The sequence below is a fragment of the Lactuca saligna genome, chromosome 4 (genome assembly GCF_052625555.1).
Source record: "Lactuca saligna cultivar CGN05327 chromosome 4, ASM5262555v1, whole genome shotgun sequence".
Classification (NCBI taxonomy): Eukaryota; Viridiplantae; Streptophyta; class Magnoliopsida; order Asterales; family Asteraceae; genus Lactuca; species Lactuca saligna.
The window spans coordinates 36829768-36856059 of NC_136420.1; positions in this window are offsets into that span (position 1 = coordinate 36829768).

A 26292-nucleotide genomic window follows, 5' to 3' on the forward strand; every position below is an offset into this window, starting at 1 on the left:
TGTGATTTGCTGCATGGTGACTTGGGAAACTGCGGGACAATACTTGGGACGAGTATGAGTAGGTGTGAATGGTAGTAGAGGCCTATACTACCGGAAGCACAGGAATCACACTTGGATCAGGGAAAGTCACAAGGTTACCAAGAAGCTAGTAATTGATTTCATTTTATTCAAGTATGTCGTTACCATTGTTTCGGTAATGACTAAAAAGATTGTTGTTATCCCGACCCTAGTGGTCATATCACATTGAGTCTGACTACGATGAGTAGGTTACGTGGTTCAGAGAACCAAGTTTGATGTAGCGTCCGACTTAAACCAAACAATTGAAATCAAAGCGATCAATAGAAGTATCGCGCTCGTTGTTAAAGAAGTTGGTAGCTAGAAATGCTACATGTTAAGGTGTGATTATATCACATTAGAACATGAAGGAAGGCATAGTCTGTTTTAGAATTTAACTCTAAGAGACCTGAGTCTAAAAGTGCGACACATGATGATAGATCATAATTTGGAGTCTAACCTGAGGTAGAGAGCAGGTGCATGATTAAGTACTGCTTATAGTCAATGAGTCTAAGAGATAGACTTGAAGGAATATGGAAGTTATAAAATATTACCTAGGATGAATAAATGACGTATGGAGTCATTATACAAGCCCTGTTTCGTTGATGATTCCGGGACGTAATCATCCTAAGGGGGAGATAATTGTAATGCCTGTAGATCCAGGCTAGTCAATTTAGAGGCAATAGGGGTTGAAAATGACTTTTCGACAAAAGATTATTTAGAATAAATAATCTGAACAAAGTTTTAGAATATGTCTCAAGCTTTCCGTACATATAAAGAACGCCGAAATCCAAGTTATAACGAAGAAGTTATGACCCGTTGAAGTTTCATGACGGAACCGGTACGATACCGGGAAGCGTAAATAGTGAATTTACAATAGAGAGAGATTTATCCTTAGCGATCTAAACGAAAGTCATAGAATATGTTAAACTAAGAACATCGATAAAAAGAACTCCCAAATATGACTTCGTATGAAGAAGTTATGATTTTTTTCGAAGTTTCGGATTAGTAGTGTACAGCCCGAAATTCGAATATTAGATTAAGCGGTTTTTAGCCAACACAACCTAAACGAGAATCGAAGATCTCGTTAAGAATAGCGTAACGAGAAAAAGATGGGTGAAAACGGACGTCGGATGAAGAAGTTATGAGGATTTAACGGACCAATTCTATCCCGGTCTGTTAAAAATATAAAATTTAAAATCGAGTCAAAATTCGCCAACGAAGTCTAAACGAAAGTTGTAGAGTACGTTCCCACCTTCTCGTGGATATAAAGAACGTCGAAAACGGAGCTCGTATGTGAAAGTTACGATTTTTAGAAGTTGAGAGTGTAGTTTGCGAAACTGGTGATGATGTGGCAAGATCCTAGCCTTCACTTGCTCCCCACGGTCTCGCATCCGATGACCGACACGCCACCCCCGAATTACGCCCCACGTCCAAGATTAGTACGCCCAACATACCTTCGCTTCCTACCCACCGGTATGCGAGATAGCTAGCTGCGAGCTGGCATCCATATCTGAGACTACGCCCAGCGTAGCCTTGGTACGCCCAACGTAATCCGAGTAGCTCCAACACTATAAATACCATGCGAACCCCCTCGGAAATCTCACACCTTTCTCCACACTTTCTCTCACTACTTTCTCTCTCTAAGGGTTTTAACCCTCGCTAAAGTCTAGGTGAACCCCTAGCACCCTAAGGAAGCCCCGAGGCTCCCGGAGTCCCGAGAAAAAGGAGTCTTTCAGTTTCGAAAAGCTGCTCCAATAAAGTTCCGGTTTTCGATAAAACTCGTTGTAAGTGTGCTACGCTTACGCAACTTTTAATATAGCTTTCAAATAATTATAGGAATGTTATTAGGTCCTTAAAATAATTATTTGGGCTATTATTATGAGTTATATTGAGTGTTATTAACGCTTATATAATAATAATAATAGCCAGACTAATTAATTTGTTGCGGTTATCGTTAGACTAAACCCTAGTGGTATTGGTACTATGTTTTGTTGAACAAAATTGTTTTGAGAGTATCGAAGCGTTGTTTGAGTACTAAGTCACCACCTTTTAGGTGAGTGCATGGTCCTTTTCATCTTACACAGATATGAAGTATTTTATTATAAATTACGTGCTATGTGTGCATATTGTCTGAATACTTGTTGTCTATGCTGGTGATAGATTTTTATACATGTTTTAAATGATGTAAACTGTATAAAGTATTTTATATCTACAAAATATGTTGGGTAAAATATGGGTAGATGAATGATGAGGGATAAAAGCTGAAATAGACGAACATTAGTAGCATGGACCTAGTGCCCTATAGGTATACATTGGCAACAGTGGACCTAGTACCCTATAGATGAGCACTGGCAGCTGCGCCACAACCCGTAGATGTTTCAGATCTACGGTAAACGTCCTAGCAGCTGCGCTCTAAGGACAGTATCGGCAACTGCGCCTAATAGGGAGCTTTATGACCATGACAGTAGCATTTAAAGGTCAATACCGGTAGAAGTGCCTCATAGAAAATGTCCCAATTCTGGCAGCTGCGCCTAAGTGACAAGATTAGCAACTGCGCTTGACCAATGTGTCATTGGCAACAATGGAATTCATGTTATTTCCTTAGGATGACCCTTAGGAATGAATGAATGAGAAATAGATGATTCTTAGGGTAGATCCTTAAGAATAAAGAAGATAATGGGGATGGGTAATTGGGTTGATTGTTTGATTGTTTAAACATAATAATTATATTATTGTGGGTTGAAAACCCTATGTACTCACCAGGTTTCCCAACCTGACCCACTTAGTTTATTTATATCACAGCTGTTGATATGAAGTCACATTACACTGAGAGATTTAAAGAGATGTAGATCACTAGTGTAAATAAATGTAAGTTCTGTTTATGCTTATGTTTCTGTATTTACGATGACATCCCAAACGTTTTGAAACGAATAAATATGTTTCTTCGAAAATGTTTTAGTAACGTATTTATCATGTTTTCTAGGAACAAATTCCACAACATTTTTATTAAAAGAAGAACTTTGATTTTTTATAAAGCATAAACAAAATCGGTCTTTTCTGGGCGTGAAAATGGGGATGTCACAAGTTGCAGGGCAAGTGGTTGACAAAAAGATAGAAAATTACACTGATGAAGACTTTGAGAGTGTGGAAGAGCAGGAGAAGGTGTTGGCCATCTTGACCATTGTCCTGTCACCAGATATTGGCCAAGGTTTCAGAGAGTATACGTTTGCTAAGGCTTTGTGGGAAGCCCTAATTGAAGTTTATGAAGGGAACGAGGACATTCGAGAGAGTTGCCAAGACATGCTGCGACAACGATTCAATATGTTCAATTATATTCCTGGAGAGAATCTTGAAGCACAGCTGCAGTGGTTCACATCTCTCAATACTGAAATGACTGTGGCTGGGATTTTGTATACAAATTCAGAGATAAACAAGAAGCTACGGAATGCTCTCCCAAAATATTAGGACATGAATGTAGCTGTCATTAAGAAGACTAAGGATCTTAGCTGTCTCTCTCTTGCTGAAGTGATGGCAGTCATCAAGGTGTGTGAAATTGATGACAAGCAGTGGGAAATCAACCATGTGAACTCTTACTCACCTGCGAACCTTGGCATCTCTTCTAACAATGCTCTTTCATCCCTCTCGTTTTCTCTTCCTTATGCAGGTCAATCATTTACTACTCCATAAGCTCAGAAGCAGACTCTTCCCACTCCATCAGCTTCCTCTGCATCATCCTCAACTGGGGCTTCTTCTTCAAAAGTAAAGGAGGGTGATGAAAATATTGCACTTGCTTCAGGGCTTGTCAATTGCTACAATGCACTCGTAGCCGGAGATCTTTCACCCCAACTCTCATTTGCCAATCTTGATCAAATTCACCCTAAAGACGTTGAGGAGACGGATATTACGTGGCAAATTGCCATGGCAATATTTAGGGCAAAACAGTTTGCCAAAAAGACTGGAAAGAACAATTGGGGAATGAGTGCTGACAAGAAAGTTGGGTTCAGCAAGGGAAAGCTTCGATGTTTTAACTTCCATGAGCCAGGGCATTTTGCTTGTGATTGTCCACAGCCAGATAAAAGATTAAATAATGATAGGACAGTAGTTGCAGTCGGAAACAATCGAAGTGGTGCTCAAATAAACAACGAGAAGGCTATGGTTGCTCAGTCATTTGACTGGGAGGATTAGATGCAGACGCTGAACTTGTCTGGACCTGAAACTACCCACCTGGCACAAGTTTGTGATGAAGCTCCGACACAGATTGTGGTAGCTGAAGATAGATGATGGAGCTGCAGTTTGCGTTGATGGTATCTTCTTTTCATGAACCTAATACAACTGAGGTAAGTTTACCATCATGTTCTCAAGTTGTATTGATTATGTTAAAATTAAGCATCAGAAAATTGAGACATTAGATAGTGAGGTAGAAAGCCTCAAGATTCTTCGTCAACTTAATGACACATTAAAAAGGGAAGTAAAAGACCTCAGATATGAAGGTTACCAACTTAGACAAGGTCAAAAAGCACCTAAATCCCAATTGGAATAAAAAAATAAAGGACTTTAGGAGACTTCAGGAAGACTACAGTAATAAATGTGAAAATTATGATTATGTAGTGAAACAGAACGCTGAACTAGTGGCTGAAATTGAATCTTTAAAGGGCAAATTTGCAACCGCTGGTTTTGATTTTAGGAAATTTGATGTCTCGAGTGAGGTAGTTGCAAATATGATAGACCACTGCATTCAATTTAAGAAAAATCAATCGAAGGGTCTAGGTTATAATCAAGTGCCTCCTCCCTTCAATCATTCATATCAGTATAAGCCCATGTCCAACGAAGAGATTGCCAATGAATCATTCATGGTTTATGGAAAGCCATATGGCTTTGTTTCGGGAGGCTTTATTAATGTTGAAAGAACTAACATTTCTACTTCTCCTGCAGATCAATCCTTGAATCAGTCAAAGCATGAAGTTGAAAGATCTGTTTCTGAAAATAAAACTGAGTCCGAACCTGAAGTTTTTGTTTTTAATAAACACGTTAATTTTTCTGATGTTTTCAGTGATAATGTTTTTTGTGGTGGTGTTTTTGTTACTTCTGATACTGTTTTGAATGGTGTTTTGAAAGTGTCTAGTTTGAACAATTTGATTGACAATTCTGATGTGCGTGATAATAATTTTGAAGAACCACCAGTTTCACAAACTTCTCCATCTAACGTACCCTTATTTGCCTCACAACCTAATTCTTGTTCATGTTCTTGTGAGAGAATCAAGGGTGATAGTATGGAAAACAAATCTGATCAATGTAGCACAAGTTATAACAATAACAAACAAATTTGTTTCAATTGTGGTGTTGGTGGTCATATAACTAGAAATTGTCAAAATCGTATGTTTGTACATTTCGAATTTTCAAGAGGAGAGAACGAATCCAGAGGAAGGTCTCTAAATAGAAAGTCCTCTAGAAATCGTTCCCAGAATGATAATTGGAAAGATGATCGGAGTAGAAAACGAGCCATTTTTCAAAAGCATAAAAAGGTTTTTTTATCACAAAGTCCCAGGCAGTTTGCCAAAACCGAGCATGGCCAAGCCAAGGTCGGTTTCGTCAAGAAGCAGCAGTGAGTCTTCAACAAAATCTGGTAGAAAACCCACATGCCTTAAGCAAACTGATCAACATTCAATCTCAAAAACACTCGGGACTATTAGAAAACCTAATTATAAATGGCTGCCCAAACTAGCTTCCAATTCATCTTCCGTGTGCTCTAAAAATTCCGAAAATTATCAATCTAAAAAGGCATCGGGGCCACCCAGGAAAATAATGACTTGGGCTCCCAAATCTAATTAAACCCACACATTTTGCAGGGACAGTTGTGGGGAAATGTCGTCACACCCTGGTTCATCGATAGCGGTTGTTCCCGGCATATGACAGGAGATATCATCCAACTACACAACATTTAATTATTTAATGGGGGATACATCTCCTTTGCGGGTGGAGATGGTGGAAAAATCACTCAACGAGGAACTGTCTCAAATGGGCTTTTAAGTTTCAAGAATGTTAATTTTGCTCCCGAGCTGAAGCATAGTTTGTTAAGTGTTTCTCAGATCTGTGACAAGGGCTATTCTACGCATTTCACTGATAAGGAATGCATGATTCTCAAGCCAGGCTTTGTCATCCCAGAAGAGTGGATTCTTGTAAAATCTAAAAGGGATGGAAATGCCTATATCATTGATATGAATATCAATCTTCCAGAACAAGTTACATGCCTTTTCTCTAAGAACTCCGAATAAACTGCAATGTTGTGGCACAGAAGACTAGGTCATGCTAATGCCAAGAACTTGAATCGTCTTACGAAGAATGAGATGGTCCGTGGATTGTCTGTCAATGACTTCATTACGTTTGAAAAATGTGTGTCATGTGCCCAAGGAAAGAATCATAGAAAACCTCACCTGCCAAAATAGGTCAACTTAATTAGCCAGTTGCTTCAATTACTTCATATGGATTTGTTTGGACCAGTAAATGTTCTCAACGTCAACAAAAATTCTTATTGCCTGGTTGTGATTGATGATTTATCTCAGTTTACGTGGGTTTTCTTTTTATCCAACAAAGCTGGAGTTGCTGACTTGATTAAGAAATTCATAGTACTAATTGAGAACCAGACTAATCACCGGGTGAAGGCGCTTCGTACCGATAATGGAACAGAGTTCAAGAATTCTATTCTCGATCACTTTTGCGCAAAAAAGGGTATCATGTGTCAATACAGTTCTGCTCAAACACCCCAACAAAATGGTGTTGTTGAAAGGAGAAACAAAACTTTAAAGGACGCTGCTAGGACGATGCTGTGTGATTCAAAACTGCCAGTCTTCTTTTGGGTCGAGGCGATAAACACTTCCTGCTACGTTCAAAATCGTGTGTTGATCAACAAAGCTCAGATGAAGACCCCGTATGAAATTTTATATAATCACAAGCCGTCAGTCAGTCATTTCTGTGTATTTGGCTGTCCTTGCAATCTTCTTCACTTAGATACCAACCCGAAGTTTAATGCCAAGGCCGATGACTGTTACTTTGTAGGGTATGCCACTTGCACTGCTTATAGAGTCTACAATAAAAAGACAAAACAGATTGTGGAATCCAATGATGTGCTTTGGTTGGAAGAAAATGAGACCGACACTAGAGTGGGTTCGAATTGGCTGTTTGACTACACATCGTTGTTCAAATCAATAAGTGTGTCTTCGAGTGGCTCATCTGGATGTGTTTCTGGTTTGAAGAAGATTTCTGAAGACGAAGACGAAGAAGTTGTGTACATACCTCCATCTACATCCTCTTCATCATTCAAGGGGAAGTCCCCGGTCTCTTCTGAGGGGAATTCCTCTACTATGCCTGAGGGGGAATCCTCTGCTATGCCCGAGGGGGAGTCCTCAGCTACATCTGAGGGGGAGTCCTCTGCTACACCAGAGGGGGAGTCATCTGCGCAACATGATAGTCTTAAATCTCCAGTCCAAAATGATACTCCTGATGCTGAAGCTACGCCATCTATACCTATGGAAAGAGAGTTCATGCCCAATGACGCTTCCGCAACCACCTCAACCTTTATGGAACTACTCTTTCCTGAATCTATCTCAAATGAGTTTGTGGCAGATCCTTCTGGAGCGGCTCAATCAGCAAATGAAGGAGGTATCAACATTCACACTCTTCCTGTCTCTCTCAATGATATCAGCCAAGAGATACCTTCAAGAATTCAACGCGATCATTCGATCGATAACATCATTGGTGAGCTGGGTGGCTGTGTTAAAACAAGAAGTCAGAGTGGAGATGTTAATACCTATCTCTACTATTGCTTTATCTCTCAAATAGAGCCCAAGAATGTTAAAATGGCTCTGAATGAGCCCAGCTGGGTAGATGCAATGCATGAGGAACTGCATCAATTTGAAAAACTCGGTGTTTGGAAATTAGTTGAGTTACCAAAGGGCAAGAAGTCTCTTGACACAAGATGGGTTTATCGCAATAAGTAGGACGATTCAGGGGTTATTGTGCGAAATAAAGCTCGAATGGTGGTTCGCGGGTTTCGTCAAGTCGAGGGTCTTGATTACACTAAAGTTTATGCTCCAGTGGCTTGCCTGGAGGCTATTCGTATCTTTCTAGCATATGCTTCTTACATGAACTTTACCATGTCTCAAATGGACGTCAATATTGCCTTCTTGTATGGCAAGGTGATGGAAGAAATCTACGTTTATCAACCTCATGGGTTCATTAACTCAAAATTTCCTAATCATGTCTACAAGTTAGACAAGGCATTGTATGGGTTACATCAAGCTCCTCGAGCGTGGTACACAACTCTAACAAAGCATTTGCTCGGCATGGTTATTCTCGTGGGACCATTGATTAGACCTTGTTTATCAAGCATGTCAGCAATGATCAAATTCTTGTGCAAATCTATGTTGATGACATTATATTTGGGTCGACCAGTCCGCAGCTCTGCAAAGAATTCGAAGGTGTAATGAAGAAACAGTTCGAAATGAATTTGTTGGGAGAAATGACCATGTTTTTGGGGCTTCAGGTTAAACAGAATTCGATCGGAATCTTGCTACATCAATCCAAGTATGTGGAGGATATTCTTGAGAAGTTCGGGTTTCACGATGCTAAATCTGCTTCAGCACCAATGGCTGAACGACCTCTTCTGACTCCAGATCCTGAAGGCGAATCCGTAGATCAGAATCACTATCGATCGATCATCGGATCGTTGATGTATCTTACTGCAAACCGGCCTGACATCATGTTTGCAGTTTGTCAATGTGCACATTATCAAGCTAATCCTAAACTTTCACATCTTATTGTTGTCCAAAGAATCTTTCGATATATCAAAGGGAGCCCAAAATTAGGTCTTTGGTATCCGAAGAATTTTGAATTTGATCTTTATGCTTTTGCTGACAGTAATTATGGTGGCTGTGAGATTGACAGGAAATCAACCTTTGGAGGATGTCAGTACCTAGGTGATAGACTAGTTTCGTGGCAATGCAAGAAGCAACATATTGTCTCAACTTCCACAGCGGAGGCGGAATACGTTGCTGCATCGACCTGCTGCTCTCAAGTTATTTGGATCCAACATCAACTGTTGGACTACGGTTTGAATTTTTTTAGAAACCCCCATTTATTGTGATAATGAAGCTGCTATTCAAATTGCCAAAAACCCAGTCCAACATTCTAAAACCAAGCACATCGACATTAAAATTCATTTCATCAGAGACTGTTATGAACGTTCGCTAATCTGGCTGGAACAGGTCCACACTGATAATAATGTGGCGGATTTGTTCACAAAGCCATTTAACAAAGTTCGCTTCGATGTGTTTGTGGGTTTTCTGAAAATGATTCATTTTGAGGATTAAGTTTTTTTTTTTTTTTTTCTTTCTACATTCTTCAATTTTATTTTTCATTCTTAATTTTATTTTTTATTTTTTATCTTTTATTTTGTTTTTGTTTTTTGATTTCTCAGGATAGATTAAATTTGCACATTTTATTTTATTTTATTTTATTCTCACCCATGCACAAATTTAGGGGGAGAAATAATCATTAAAAAAAATCCAAAAACATTAAAAAATTTAGAAAATTTAAAAAAAAAAAATATTGCTAATAGTTATGTTTGCAGGTGTTGTGATGGGAAATGAAATTAACAAGTGATAACGGGCAATCTGATTCCTCGTAACGTACCTAAGTTGAATTGTCAACTCTCTGTGCTCGATGCGTTGGTAGGCATGAATGATTTTAAATGTACTTGACTAGGGAGAGTTAAACTTAATGAATTTAAGGACTTGACAAACTTTGACCTAGTTAGATCCGTTTAGCCTGACATCACGACACTCGGATAGGTCGAGAAGGGAGATATACATGGGAATCTACCGGTCACATTAAATAACCCGTATCTAGAACCGTGGATTCACTTTTCCTCGATGTGCGGATTATGTCCTTAATTTCGGTTGGATGGGGCTATTGGTAAATTCCGATGAGTTAGGTCTGTAGAAAATTGTTTTCTTTCTATCTGTCTGTCAGTCACATGTTGCCTCCTCTGCGTGATCGGGAGATCCGACCTGGACTGTAACATATGCAACTCTATTTCTCTGCAAATTATATCTATGAAATTCTTCTTATCTGTTAGCCATATGTTGTCTCTTTTCCGTCACTTACAATCCGACCTGGTACACAACATATGCAACCTTCTACTTCTCAATCCTTCTAAAACTATAAGTAATAACAATCTGAATCTATCATCTCTCCTAATGATTGTCTGCTCACCCGATGTAAGGAGTACTCTGGAAGTTCTTGATGGTTGGGGCATATTAGGAAGCAGGAAACACGTTCTAGTACAATTAAAATTGAACACATACAGATTGTCTATATATCTCGCTGCTTGATATAGGTGGACAACAATATCCATGGTTGTAGTCAGTTAAATGGTCATAAGAAAAATCTATTTAAGAATTAGGGTCAATCATGATATTAAAGTTATGATCAGATATATGCATGTATCATGTCATTGGTAAATTGTCCAAATCTTATCACAAATGTTTCGTGTTTAAGTGGACCACAATACTGGCGATCGATCAGACGAAGATGTGAAGATAAGGGTACCGACAAGTGGAATAAAGTTGTCCAATAATTTTGATCCCAGCGTCACAAATTCAGTCACAGTAGTTAAATTTTAAGATTATATTTTAGTTGAAGTTAAATTACTGTAATTTTAACTTTAATTTTTTTTTATTTTATTTAATTTTAATTTTAATTTTATTTTTATTCTATCTTTAATTTTTAATTTAATTTAATTTTTATTTATTTCATTTTATTTTATTTTTTTCAGTTAAAAACTTTATAATTTTATTTTATTTTTATTCTTTTATGCATAGTTAATTTAATTTTATTTTATTTTAATTTTACCTTTAGAAAAATCCTCAAAAAGAGTTGTTTTTAAAATCTTTGACATGTGTTGGCCTCTGCTCAATACTGTGTGGTTATCAGGTAAATTATAAATGGGTATAAAAGGAGTTTACCTCCAGAATCTCATTCATATCTTTGATTCCGGCCGCAAACCTCCCCCCCCACACACACTCTCTCTCTCTCTCTCTCTCTCTCTCTCTTCAAAAAAAATTTCATTAAATCTTGTAAATCTAATCTGATAGTCGAGAAGGTAATGAGTTCTGGATCAGGAATATGTATTTTATTGTGTGATTAACCGAGTTATCGAAGCAGAAATTGAGAAAAAGGACTTCACGGAGTTTACGGCCCAAGCTTACGGCCGCAAGATGCTTGCGACCACAAACTCCGAATGATTGATAGTTTATTGTCCCGATTTACGACCTAAATCCTTATTAACCGAAATCTTCATGTGTTGGTTGTAAAATCTGTTCGTCGACCGCAAACTCGGTTCTTGGACCGCAAGGTCGGTTCTTGGATCGCAAACTGGTGTTGACCGCAAATTAGTGTTGACTGCAAATTTAGATTTGATTTAAATGGATTTTTTTTAATTTTTGACCCAAATTGTTTAAAAAAATTAATTAAAAAAAATTTATATCACAGACTTACTTGGTATGGTTGAGTGCAGGGTAATGGCGGACCTCAAATTTGCAAATATGCACAATCTTGCTATTGTCTTGGCGGATCCTCCAGCTGTTCATTCGGATCTTCGGTCAATGATTCACAAACTTCGGGAGTGCTCTTTGGCGTCTGCTATTACAGTAAATCCTGTTGTTTACCAGAATTTAATTAGAGAATTATGGGCGACTACCAACATGGATATGAGTGATGCCGGTCATTTTGTTGTTAAAGCTACAATTCAAGGACGCGAAATTGTGATTAATGAAAGCTTTATTAGAGAGACGCTGCTGATTGACGATCAACCAAATTACCCTACGGGGATTGGGATTGAAGACACTCAGAGAATTCTAAGGAGAATGAGTTATGAAGGCACCTCACTTCCAACTTTAAAGAAGCTCTTACATCCGTATTGGAGATTGTTAGCACATGTGTTCGTTAGTTGCATTTCAGGGAGAAGATCGGGAGCAGATAAGATTTCTCAAAGGAATACTGGTGCAATTGTTTCTCTTGCCGCAGGAGTGAAGTTCAACTTTTCGAGATTCATTTTGGATGAGTTTGTTGTGAACATTCGAGCTTCAACTCGGGATACTTTCTTATTGTATCCTAGATTCATTTAGCTGTTCATCGAGGCTCAGTTTCCGGATGTGAGAAAAGAAGGTGATATTCTGGATATGAAATCATTGGGTCCCCACACTGTAGGACTCATCAAACACAATCGAAAAGGAAAGTTTATTTTTCAAGGAAAATACCCGCTTGAAAAGTTTGGAAAGTTCACTGAACTGAATGAACCTACAGAATCTTATGGTTCATCTGACCAGGCTTCTTCTGAGCCTGCATCCTCTGAAAAGTTATCTCCAAACAACGCTGTTATTGATGTATCTGATGATGAAAGTACTGAAAAGGAAGATACTCCTACTCCTGACGCTCATGTGGCAGAAGAACATGGTTCAGGAATGAATGTGGAGTTTGAAGCAAATGTTAAGGGTGATAAAATGATTCCTTTAGTGATCTTGATCTCACTGGTTTTGATCATGATGATATTGCAGCTTCTCTAGCCAGTAGTGCTAATCTAGTGTCGAATGAGAATCTTGACATAATCTTTAACAATGTCGATGAATTTGTTCTTCCAACAACGGAGACAAGGGAATCTAATGATGTTTTTAAAAGTGCAACCCCTACTTCAAATCAAATGGCACATATTTCCACTCCAATTGAGACGGTTATGGGATTTTCCCCTCCTGATTCGGTTCCTCCTACTTCAGAGCTATTTGTGAGTGATTCTGCAACAACACAAACTGGTCAAACCCCGTTCAAAAGAAGAAGAAGGGATCCGACGCAGAGTGAGCTAATTGCAAGTCTCGTTAGCGGCCTCCCAGTACCACCTACTACTATTCCCAGTCTTACCACAACCAAACTTTTTACTGTGGGTCCAGACACTGTTTTTGATGTTAGTGGTCCCTCTATTCCAGCAAGGTTTACTCCCCCTCGATCTGATCATGATGAGGCTTCTGTAAGATTAGCCATGCATTTGGCTGAGGAGTAATTTTTGATGCCTTCTCCTCGCGGTAAAGGTATTTCTATAGGGGATGGTGGTTCTGGAGAAGACAACCTAACTATCTCAGGGCTACAGAAGGAGATATCAGTGCTGAGTCAGAAAAACATTGAGCTTGACATTCGTGTGTCAGATCTTCAAGCTGAAATTCAAAGCTTAATGTTCAAGTGTCTGAGCTTCAATCTGATAATTCAAATCTTGGTATGTAAGTAGCTAATCTTGCTAAGGACAAAGATCTAAAGTCAAAACATATTTCCGATCTCCAAGATCTCTTCAATCTCTTGACTTCAAGCTATTTTGAGTTAAAGAAGAAGCTTGAGGAAGAGCTTGGTGACAAATACCAGACGTCTGCTGATGAATACAAGATCAATCTTCATGTTCAAGCCTTTCCATTTACTTTGCCAACTGGTCAAACATCAGGAGCAGTTAATCGTGTTGAAGATGAGCCTCCTCAAGCCCCCATGTGTCAGCAACCATTCGTGATACACAAGAGGAAGCAGCTAAGAAAGGGAAACTACTGTTTAAAAGAAACCCTAATCAGAATGCTTCTTGGGATGAACCAACGATTACAATGACTGATCTTGAAGTCGATCGATTCAGAGATACTTTTGGTGATAGATCGGGAATTTTTTCCTGGGGATTTCATGATCCTCTCAAGATGTGGATCGTGCTAAGGAAAAGTGGCAACTCTGAGCTCTACAGAGATAGTCATGATTTCAGTTCATGGACTAGGGTCGATCTGACAGAATTGTCTCGAGCTCCTTTCTCCAATCTAACAAACAATCCTCAGGAGACTCAGTTCAAGCACTTCCTTGAAGATCATGTTAAGAAAGGGTTTCCTACCATGAATACTACTGAGTCTATCATAGTAGAGCATTCTGATATCATTGATCCTAAAACTGACAAGCCTATGCAAGTCGTGATGTGGCCTGCAACCAAGCAGGTCAAACAATTCCGTGTGCTTCAATAATATCAAGATGGATCTCTAAGTTCAATGGAGTTTTGGGTCTTCGATGAAATTACTTCCGCTGCGGTCATCAAGCTCAAGAATGGATCATTCGACTCTATGATCAAAGAGATTTGTTACAATTTCGAAAATGGGATATTCATCACCTAAGCAGCTTTCAGATTTTGGTTGCAGAGGATACTTTTCAGGATGCTGCGAAGGTGTATACAACTATGGTTGATGAGATTCTTAACAAGCGGATGTGGAATGGGGAAATGGGGCAAGCAGACGTCATGGTAGTTAATAAAGTTTAACTTCAAGCTAGCCCAAACCAAGGGGGAGATTGAAGGGCTCAAATTAGTGGTTTGGTCTAGGCTTTGCAATGTAATAGTAGTTTGGTCTAAATGGAGTATTTTTAGATAGTTTACGGCCTTAAACAACGGTCGTAAACTCTTCTCGGTCGTGGTCCCTATAAATAGAAGGTTAGTCAGTCTATTTTGGTTGTTGATGCCTTATTGTTCACGGATTTCTATCGAGTTGTACTAGACGTTTATAGCTATAAAACATGTGCAAGCATGGTTTATTTTCTTTTTGCCTCTATTCTTATTTTGTGTGATTGTGTTATCTCTGGTAAGATCCGTTCTCAGGACCTTACATGATCTTGAGTGTACGTGGGAGTAGTTCAACCTATACTTGAAGTATCCCACACTAGCTATAGAATCTCAAGATTTGCTTCGTCGATAGCTAACACTGAAGTTCCAAAACGATTCCAAGCTCCCAACATGACACCCTATGATGGAACTATAGATTTTGAAGAGAACATAACACAATACAGAGAAAGGATGTAAATCATTCCTGGTCCATCACACCTAAAAGAGGCTTGTTTATGCAAGGGTTTTGGTTCAGCCCTTACAAGCTCAACCTTGAAATGGCTTCTCAATGTTCCTCCTTATTCCATTAGTTATTTTGATCATTTAGTTAACCTTTTTAATTAATCAGTTCTCTTGTAGCAAGACATTTGAAATAATCACTAGTCATATTTATCGAGTAGTCCAGGATCCTAAGGAATCCCTTAGAGATTTTGTAAGTAGGTTTGGCAAGGAAGCATTAAACACTCCAAGTATTGGCATGGCTACTGCCAAAAAAAGCTTTCAAGATTGGCCTAAAGAAAGATTCTCCTTTCTATGAAGATCTTGCGATGACCTCATGCTAGAGAATGGATGACGTAAGAAGTAGAGTATTAAGATTCATCATACTAGAAGAAGACAAGGAAATTGATAAGAGGACCAACACTTCAAACTCATACGATAATCCTAATAGGAAGGCCGATTCCTCGGCCCAAAGACCCTATAGACCGAAACCATACTCCAAACCTAATTATCATAGGGTTAATGCCCTTGATAATGGAGGAGAGGAAGATGAATTCCCCAGGATCACTGACTATTGTTTTTTTGTGGATGTTACAGGTATGATCTTTGTTATGCATGATCATAGTGAGAAAATCAAGTGGCTGGAAAGACAAATCTAAGTGGTGCACATACCACGAAGATTCTATCCACATCACTGAGGACTATATAGCCCTTAGGAAGGAAATTAACTATCTCTTGAGAAAACGATATCTTAAAGAGATCTTAGGAAGAAGGAAAGAAAGATCCAAAGAAAAAGTGCAAGGTCTTGTGAAGATCTTGGAAAAACCAGGATCCCCTCCTTTAGATGCTAAGGTAATTAATGTTATTTGTAGGGGCTCAAATATTTGTGGAACTTCTTACTCTGCAGTGAAAAGAAACACTAAGGTATATAAGGCGGAGAAAGATGAAATCCCCAGTAGAACACATCAATAACAATTTTGTGTTATTGGTTCGTTGTCTTCCTAAAATGTTATATTAGGTAGGCCCTAGATCCATAACATGAAAGAAGTACCATCGACATATCACCAATGCATCAAAATGCCTACCCCTTGGGGGACAGTGAAGATTATTGCTGATAAACAAGAGTCTAAGTAATGATATAAAACCTCAATGAACCCTATACAGTACTGAGGAAAGCATATCAATTAAAGAAAATGGCATGAAACGTATTAGAAGCAGAACAACAAGATGTAAAAGAATTTCCTTTAAATCTTAAGGATCCCGATGCCAAAGTACTTCTAGGATCCTAAATACCTGAGGAAATTGAGAAAGACCTATTGAAGTTCCTAAAGCACAGAAAAAAGACCTTCGCATGGAAACACGAAGATATGACAAGTATAAGCAATTAAATTATAACTCACAATATCAATATAGATCCTTCTTTCAGACCTATATTTCAAAAGGATAGGAAGTTCACACCTGAAAGGAACCAAATCATCCAAGAGGAAGTTGAAAAACTTCTTAAGATAGGAATGATTAAAGTATTCATATTCACAAGGTGGTTGACCAACGTGGTGGTAGTACAAAAAAAATAGAAAATGATGGGTATGTGTGGACTACACGGATCTAAATAAGGTTTGATCTAAGGATCCTTTCCTTTTACCACACATCGACTCTATAATAGATGCCATAGCGGGCCATGAATTAATAACATTCATGGATGCCTCATCTGGGTTCCAACAAATACAAATGGAACCATCTGATCAAGAAGATACTGCCGCTATAACCCCCGCATGTATATATTACTATATTAATATGCATTTTGGTTTAAAAAATGCAGGTGCAACATATCAAAGATTAGTACGTTATATGTTCAAATACAAACTGGGGGCACCATGGGAGTATACATTGATGATATGGTGCTCAAGTCCAAAAAAGTTAAAGATCAGCTCAGGGATATTGAAGAGGCTTTCAACATACTAGATGAATACAACATGAAGCTAAACCCATCCAACCGCCACTTCATAATGAAGGAAATCAAGTTCCTTGGTTACATGGTCACTAAGAGCGAATAGGAGCAAGTTCGAAGAAGATCAAATCCATAGTCAATCTGAAATCCCCAACTTCACCCAAGGATATTCAAAGTTTGACAGGAAGAGTGGAAACTTTGAATGGATTCATCTAAGATCCTTAGAGAGGTACAAAACTTCCGTTGATATCTTGAAGATAAACAAGAAGTTCAAATGGAACAAATAACATGAAGATGCCTTCCAAGAACTTAAAATATATTTAAGTTCAGCATTGTTGTTGGTGAAAGGAATAGATGGGGAACCACTCCTCTTTTATTTTTCAGTTTCATACAATGTTCTGAGTGCAATCCTGGACAAGGATCTTTATAGAGATCAACATCATATTTACTGTGTTTGTAAAAGTCTATTGGATCTTGAAACCATGTACTCTCACTTTGAAAAATTAATACTTGCACTAGTTACAACTTCTACCAAACTAAGGCATTATTTTGAATACTCATACTATACACATCAAAACTAACTATCCTATCAAGAATGTCATGCGAAAACAGGAAATGTCAACTAGAATGGCTAAATGCTCAGTGAATCTCAACACGTATGACATCAAATACCAGGAAAGATCGGCAATTAAGTCACAAGCATTAGCGGATTTTGTGGTTGATTTTAGTGAGGACCTACAACCTGTGGTAAAATTAGAAACTCAACGACTCCAGTAAGAAGAAAACATTGGGGGAATGGATACTCTTTATAGATGAAGCATCCAACTTTAGAGGAACATGCCTTGGGGTCATACTAAAATCACCACAGGGGGACATCCTACCCTAGGCAGTTAGTTGTGAATTTAATGCAATTAACAATGAAGCAGAATATAAATCACTAATCATGGGGCTACAACTAGATAAGGATCTTTAGATCAAGGATCTAAAGGTATATGTCGATACACTATCAATAACTAATCATTTCAATGGATCTTGTGCAATAAAAGCTGAAAGATTAGCATTATACCTTCAAATAATTAAAACATTAGCCTCAGAATTTACAAATTTTAGTTTAAACCAAGTTCGTAGAAAAGATAATGACGAAGTAGACACACTAGCCAATCTAGGATCTTCCCTCAGGATCCCACTAGAGACAAACTTCAACCAAGGATATTCAAAGATTGAAAGGAAGAGTGGCAACTTTGAATAGATTCATCTAAGATCCTAGAATAGGTACAAAACTTTCGTTGATATCTTGAAGATAAACAAGATGTTCGAATGGAACAAAGAATATGAAGATGCCTTCCAATAACTTAAAAAAATATTTAAGTTTAACACTGCCGTTGTTGAAGCACTAAATGGGGAACCACTCCTCTTTTATCTTTCAGTTTCATCCAATGCCGTGAGTGCAAGCCTGGCCAAGGATCTTTTTAGAGATCAACATCATATTTACTATGTAAGTAAATGTTTCTTGGATCTTGAAACCATTTACTCTCACTTTGAAAAATTAATACTTGCACTAGTTACAACTTCTACCAAACAAAGACATTATTTCAAAACTCATACTATACACATCAAAACTAACTATCCTATCAAGAATGTCATGCGAAAACCGGAAATGTCAGGTAGAATGGCTAAGTGCTCAGTGAAGCTCAACATGTATGACATTAAATACGAGGCAAGATCAAAAATGAAGTCACAAGCATTAGCGGATTTTGTGGTTGATTTTAGTGAGGACCTACAACCTGTGGTAGAATTAGCAACTCAATGACTCCAAAAAGAAGAAAACATGGGGGAATGGATACTCTTTACATATGAATCATCCAACTTTAGAGGAACATTCCTTGGAATTATACTAATTACCCAAGGCTCTGATACCACTGTTGGGTTTTGCATACTACAACATCCAATGGTGCACTTATAACCCTAAATAACTTGTATCTATGTTTTCACTAATTATAAATGCAATGATATATTCAATGTATTAAGCCTATAACTAGCATGCAATTGCCATATATCATACAAGAAACTAGTTGGGGTAACATACCTTTTGTGTAGCTTGAAGTCTTGATGTATTTGGCCTTAAGAGCTTAGCCCCAATAGTGTGGAAGCCTCAAATGAAGTCACAACACATCGTGAACAAAGGTGGAACTTGAGAGAGAAATTCCTTCCACACAAAAAACACCTCCATTAACTCCAAGTTGAAGTCTAGGCGTTTTTTGCTATGAATGGATATATTTATATGTAGGATTCCAAGGGTCATGTGTATAACCCAAATTCATACCCATGGGTGTTATGATCCATGCTTCATGTGGCACAACTCTTTATGTATCCATACATAAACTTGATCCAATCATGGATCATGCGTCCAACACATATAAATATAACTAATTACCATAATTAGTCCCCATAGATTTAAATTAGTCTCTTTTGATCACTAAATTAATTCCAAATTAATTATTGATCAATACTAGTTAAAACATATGATTTCATATTAATATATTATAACTTATAATAAATTAATAAATCATATATATAACCTTCTCTCAAGAATCCATCCTTACAAATTGTCCTGATGATATGCAACCCAAATGGACCATGCTACTCTCGGGTCAAGTACATACCAATAATAGTTATAGGCTTAAACATCTAATTCAACAACTACAACTAAGAGGTACTCTTCTAACTAGCTTTTATGTTGCAAGTATCAAAGTTATGTGCTATTTATAGGTTTTGTGCTTTAGATAATTTTGTAGCATGTATAACTAGAGAAAACTTAGATCCAAAGCATTAGGGTTGTATGTACACCATAGGAGTGTTATAATACATAAAACCCAATGATGGTATCAGAGCCATTGGTGTTTTCTGTTATATTGATGAAATTGTATTGTTGTCAAAGTTGAGAAATTATGATTTTTTTTGTCTTACTATTGGACTCGACAAGTCCCTTGAGTGGACTCGACGAGTTCATAGCCTGGCTCGACGAGTTGGATCATCAGTTGGCAATTTTTTGGTTTTTTTTGGCCTGAATTGGATTAGGATCATTGCCATAAACTGTTTTGTATCATAAAATCCATTTTTATGGTAGTGATCATCCTCATCCAATTAAAAGATAATTGCCAAAATTTTAAGATGATTATTAGTTTATATGATATAGCTAATTATTAGTAAATTTTTGATTTGATATTATCTTGTTACAAGAGTTGCATTAGGTCAAATTGGTAAAAGATAAATAATATGATTATTTTTTTGGTTTTAAGTTGATCTAAATGTTTTGAAGAGTTACAAAACTTGTCTTCAAGTTTTGGAATTCGTAAGTATTTTTTAAGAGTTACAAAATTTGTCATCAAGTTTTGGAATGCAAAAGGTTTGAAGAGTTACAAAATTTGCCCTTAAGTTTTGGAATTTGAAAAGTCTCTTTTATGAAACATTGAATTCTAAAAACATCTAGTAATTTGAAAAGATTTCAAAAAGTGTAATTCTTGGTTTCATAACTTAAAAAATTAAGTAAATAGTTTTAATTTTGAATTTTTTATATTTAGAACTTTAATATTTTTTAATAGTTCAAATTACACATTTATGCACTTTATTAAATTAATTAAAGTGTTTAATTAAAAGAGAATTAATAAATCCATAATGATATGATTTAATTTTAATTAAATTAAGAGTGTAATTTCTTAATAGTTTAAACCACCAAGTATTTTAAATGTGTAAAATACACCCTTATACTATATAAAATTAAAAGTTTAATATATTATATATGTATAAGTAAAAAGTCATCTTACCGTTAGTAGGCCTCATTCACAAAGTTGGTCTATAAGGGGTGTTTAAGGAAATTGTCTATAAAATGACTATTGAATGGGTATCCACTCTTACCCACCGCACTCTTGACTAATGGAGGGTCAATAAGTAGGATAGGACACAAACTTCCATTAAAAGTATAATGAAATACCAAGTAACTAAATTTTTTATAAATTCCCAATCTTATTTGTTAATTGTTGTTGAATAATAAATGATTTGGCGTACTGGTAATGCAAATTTGATTGAAAGATCTACTTCCCAAACTTCCATGGACATTGACAATGGAAACATTGGAAGTCCAGAAAAGTCTTTTCTTCCCAATGGAAAGGGATCCGCCATGGTCAAACCGTTTAACTAAATGGAAAAGAGAAAGGCTAAGTCTAAGATTATCCCATGTGCCATTCTAAAAGAGTCTGTTTGTTTTTACTACCAAGAGAATGGGCATTGGATGCGAAGTTGCCGCATCTACATGAAGGATCGTAAGGATGCTAAAGTTAAATCGTATGACTTTGCTTCAGGTAAGTCCACTATCTAACTCTATTTAGTTCCTATTTATAGATTCTTAATATATGATGTGATAAGATTACATTTTAATGTTTTGTAGGATCGATGAAAAGAAATGAAGCTTAAAGGAAAAGCATGTTGAGTCTGATCGTGAAGAGATGGATTTCGATCGCATGGTTCAACGATCGGATTTTTGAGCTGCTATTTAGGAGTTATGATAGATTGCTTAGAAATATGTAGTAACATATTTTTCATTTGTAATTGCGTTGTAAAGACAAGTTTTTCTGCAATTTTGTAAATAAATTAAATTTTGATTTTATCTTATTTATGTTACCTTGCAAAGACATTTGTGAAACTTGTTGCTTGTATGTTTCTATTAATAGCGATGTTAAAAATGGACTTGATTCTTAGTCATATCGTTTGTGGCAATGTCATAATTTACCAAATAGGGAAGGATTCTCATCACCCAAGTTTCAATTGGACAGAAACTTGGAATCATGCGACTTGTATTGTGTGATGAATGGAAATCTTCATTTTTGGAAAATTAAGACTAATTCCTTGGTCACATATATATGCGAGTCAAGTGAAGGACTGGGGGATCTAGTACACATTGTTGTGCACTGATCAGGTCCACCACAAAGAACAATAAGACTATTCATCATCGTTTACTAAGAGTTTAGTGAATATTATGCTTACAAGATTAAGTGTAATTCTGAATAATTGAAAAAGTTTCAATGTATAGCAGAACAAATAAGAAGAATCAATTAGGCAGAAAGATAAAATTTTCTACAATCTGAATGGAAAGGAGAATAGTTTAGTATCTTGTTTTATGGTCATCTTAATGGTTATGAAAACCATATCACAATTGATCTTCTGAGGACACCTTAGTGCACTTGTATGGCTAAGAACAGGAATCGGGAAATGTTGAAAGGGTTAAGGTGAATCATACTTCGATCCAAAATCAATTCTTAGAGTCATACTCCACGATTATGTCTTGCGTGAAATATTCTAAGTAGGTTTAAAAAACACCATGAAATGTGGAGTAGAAATGTTTTCTTACTCTTTCACATTTGGAATTGGTAGTTATGATGATAAGACAATGATCAACTAAGACCAATTATATGAAAAAAAATTCTTGATAAGAATCAACACTAACTCTTGAATATTTGGCTGCTAAGGAATGTTTCTTGACAAGATAAACTTATATGTCAAGAAGTCACTGGGAGTCTTAAAAGATCTTGAAAAGTTCAAGAACTAATCAAAATAAACCTATTTGTTTATCACTAGCACAAAACTTGAGGTTTGTAACCTATCGTGTTGACATATTCTTGTTTCTATGCTCGTTCTAGTTAAAGTTGACTATGCATGTGAGTTATATGAGTTCTCAATTGTTTGCATAAGGTAAAGCACCTAATTCATCGAAAGTTCATTGATCAGTAAGGGTGGTCTGCTCAACAACTTGGAAGACATGGTAGGCCCTTATGCTGCCAAGTAGCAAGAAATTACTATTGAACAAGTTCAAATCCATATGAGTTTGAATTTGTCATAGACCTTGTCTTATGATAATGGTTGGTAATGACAAATTCACATGGATATGAACACATACACCATTAAATCTAAGTGACATAAGGTTTTTCTCCACTTCATGAAAATGATAGTAAGGAAACACTTTCACTTAGAAGGTTTTGAGGAGATAGCATCTGTGTTAATTGTATTCTCAAATTCGATTATGATTATGGTATCCCTCTTCATAGTTCGAATCGTTAGAAATGGCAAATAGTTTGAACATTTGAGACTTACTCCCGTAAGTTCTGAAATAGTTTAGACACACATATGAGCTTTCTTATAACAGGTGTATGAGCTTAGATAAAGGCTTATCGAAACATATCGTATAAGAATCTGAACTTTGGTAAGAAAGTCAATAGGTATTGATTTTTAGAAGTCCAACTGATTTCTGGATACATGTCAAAGCTAATGGGAGCATAATTATTATGGTAAGTATTGCAAGTTAGCAATGCTATTTATAGGAAACAAAGTTCTATTTTGCAAAGTTGCAAAGTTTGAAAAGTTGTTTTGCTATAGTAAAGGAGAGGATACTTATACTTTATTTCGAATCTAAAAGTTTAGATTGAAGTATTAATTAAACTTAGTCATGAGCATATATGAATACCATGTTGAAGTGGTTCAACAATGGAAATTTTATATGTGGAAATATTATAGCAAAAGATTGGTCAAGTATCATGTCTTTATGTAAGACATTATGAATCGTGTCCCATATGCTTCGGGTATAAGATCGATTGCATGTGCTATAATATTAAGGTGTTCTAATTTTCCAAATGCCTAGGGCATTAAGAGGGAAAAAGGACTAGAACCGGATATCACTAAAGTTATTAAATAACTGTCAAGGACGGTCTAAGGTTCGCTAAGAATTGGACGTTTGTAGTTGGAAGTATACTAATGGATGGACTGTATTAAAATTATTATGAATAGACAAGATTCTATTAATAATGAGTTGTCATATGGTATATATGGAAATGTTTCCATAATGGAATATGGATATTAATAATTTATGTGAAAGTTAGAAACTTTTATGCAAGAAGAATGTTCAAAGGAATGTACTTTGAATTTGAGACTTCACTTCCATGGAATTATTCTCGTGCCAATCTCCAAAGGAATATTATGTAATATCATTGGCAAAGTCTCTATGACTTTTGTACCTTGATATAACAAAAGAAATCATTACATGATAATTTAGAATCTTACACTTATGATAAATATTTGGAATTGTGAAATGAGTTTCATTGAAAATGTGTCTATTTCACAAAGAAATGACCATAGACAAACATAGTGTGCATGCTTGGAGCATGGGATAAATATTGTTTTAATTCAAGTATTATGCTGATTAATCGAAACATCATACAATGAATAATGTATAATCAATATGGTAATTAAATGATAAGTGTTTTATTTATATTCAAAAGTTTTGAAACCATATTGGATTAAATTATTCTTGTGTTTCACTTTGCATGTTTTGACTTCCTGAATAATAAGATTATTCAAACATCCACAGTCAATCATACTTTGGAAGTAAGTAATGAGGTAAGACTGTCATGAATCTGTCTTTAGATTGTCTAAAGTGTTTAGACATAGCAAAAGTTTGTTGCAGTGTTCATGAGTACTTCTGTAATAATATTAGAGTATTGGATTAAACTCACGCTCATCTGAATCACTTCATGGATTTCATCACAGATGATTGTGAGACGATAATATCGTATATTCTTGAAACGGAGACATATAGTAGCAGTTTACAAGTCAGTTTCACATTGATGATATGTAAATGCACCAGTAACTTGGTGTTATAATACACATTGTCGTGTATGATTTGATGAGTAAATAGAGCAAGCATATGAGATATATGTGGGTCCCTCGATGATTTAGTGATGACAACCCTAAGCACTTGGCCAAGCCTGGATGATTTTATTTGTTCAATTAGTCAGTCGTCATAAATCAGAAATCGGGAAACAACAGATGAACAGAGAGAATGGTTATAATTCATGTCTCAGTTCATACAATATCTTATATAATGGAGGAATATATGATCTCTTATCTAATAGACGCGTTATTGACTAGGTTAGAGTTCAACAACGGCTTTAAAAAGCTATGATTGCTAATCGGATTATGAAGCTACATTTATAGTTATAGTTATTAGACTTATCCAAGTGGGAGACTGTTGGATTGGTATGTACTTGACCCGATAGTAAAATGGTCCATTTTGGGTTGCATTCACCAAAGCAATTTGGTAGGAAGGATATTTGAGAAAGAGGTTATTTGTGATTTATTAATATACTATAAGTATAATATATTAATTGAGAAATCATATTTTTTTAATTAGTATCGATCAAGAGTTAATTTAGAATTAATTTAGTGATCAAAAGAGACTAATTAAATTAACGGGGACTGGTTATGTAAATCAGTGATACATATGGTTTGGGCCATTGATCCACGATGGGCTAAGTTTATGTGAGATTCCATGAAAATTTAGTCCACTTGAGTTATTGGATCATAAGCCTAAGTGTATGGATTAGGGTTTACAAAGTGACCCCTTGGAATTCTACACTATATATGTAAACCCTTAGCTCCACAATTGGCACCCCAAGAGTTCCAAGTAGAACCCTAGCCGATTTTGTGTGCTCCTAGACTCACTCTCATTATCCTCCATTTGTTCTTAGTGTTTTGTGAACCATTTGAGGCATCACATTTGAGGTGCTAAGCTCTTGAAAGACCAAAATTCTACATGCTACAACTAAGAGGTATTCTTCTAACTAGTTGTTATGTTTCAAGTATCAAAGTTTTATGTTAGTTATAAGTGTCATGCTTTGGATAATTTTGTTGCATGTATAACTAGAGAAAACTTAGATCCAAAGCATTAGGGTTGTATGTGTACCATAGGAGTGTTATAGTACATAAAACCCAACAACATGCTCCCAAAAACCCATTAAGACCCTTCCAAGAGTCTTAATCCATACATGAGGTTAAAACACCCATCAAGACTCCACTACTCAAAATGTTAGATCCAGAAGGTCTTCTTCATTTAAGCTTGTTTGCTCTTCTTCTTTGTGGCTAACACACAAAAAGGATGGTGTTTAAGCACTCAAAAGCTAAAGAACACAATCTATAATGATTTTAGGGTTTTCAGGGACGCTTGAAGGTGAAGGAGGCTTGTTAGGGTGAAGCTCAAATGAGATAAGGATGCTTATATAGTTCTTAAGTCCGTAAATTAGGATTTGAACATCCGTCACGTACTCCCCACATACCCTTTGGTATGCCCAGTGTACATGTCGACCCTCCGCGATCATCCATGCATGGTATGCTAAGCGTACTCATGAAGTACGCCCAATGTACTTAAGGGACTATTATACAATATTTATACTTTCAAGGGTTTTATAGGTAATACTTGATTTAGAGTGTTACATACATGGGCGAGTTGGGCTACTGTCGAAGGTAGCAGAAA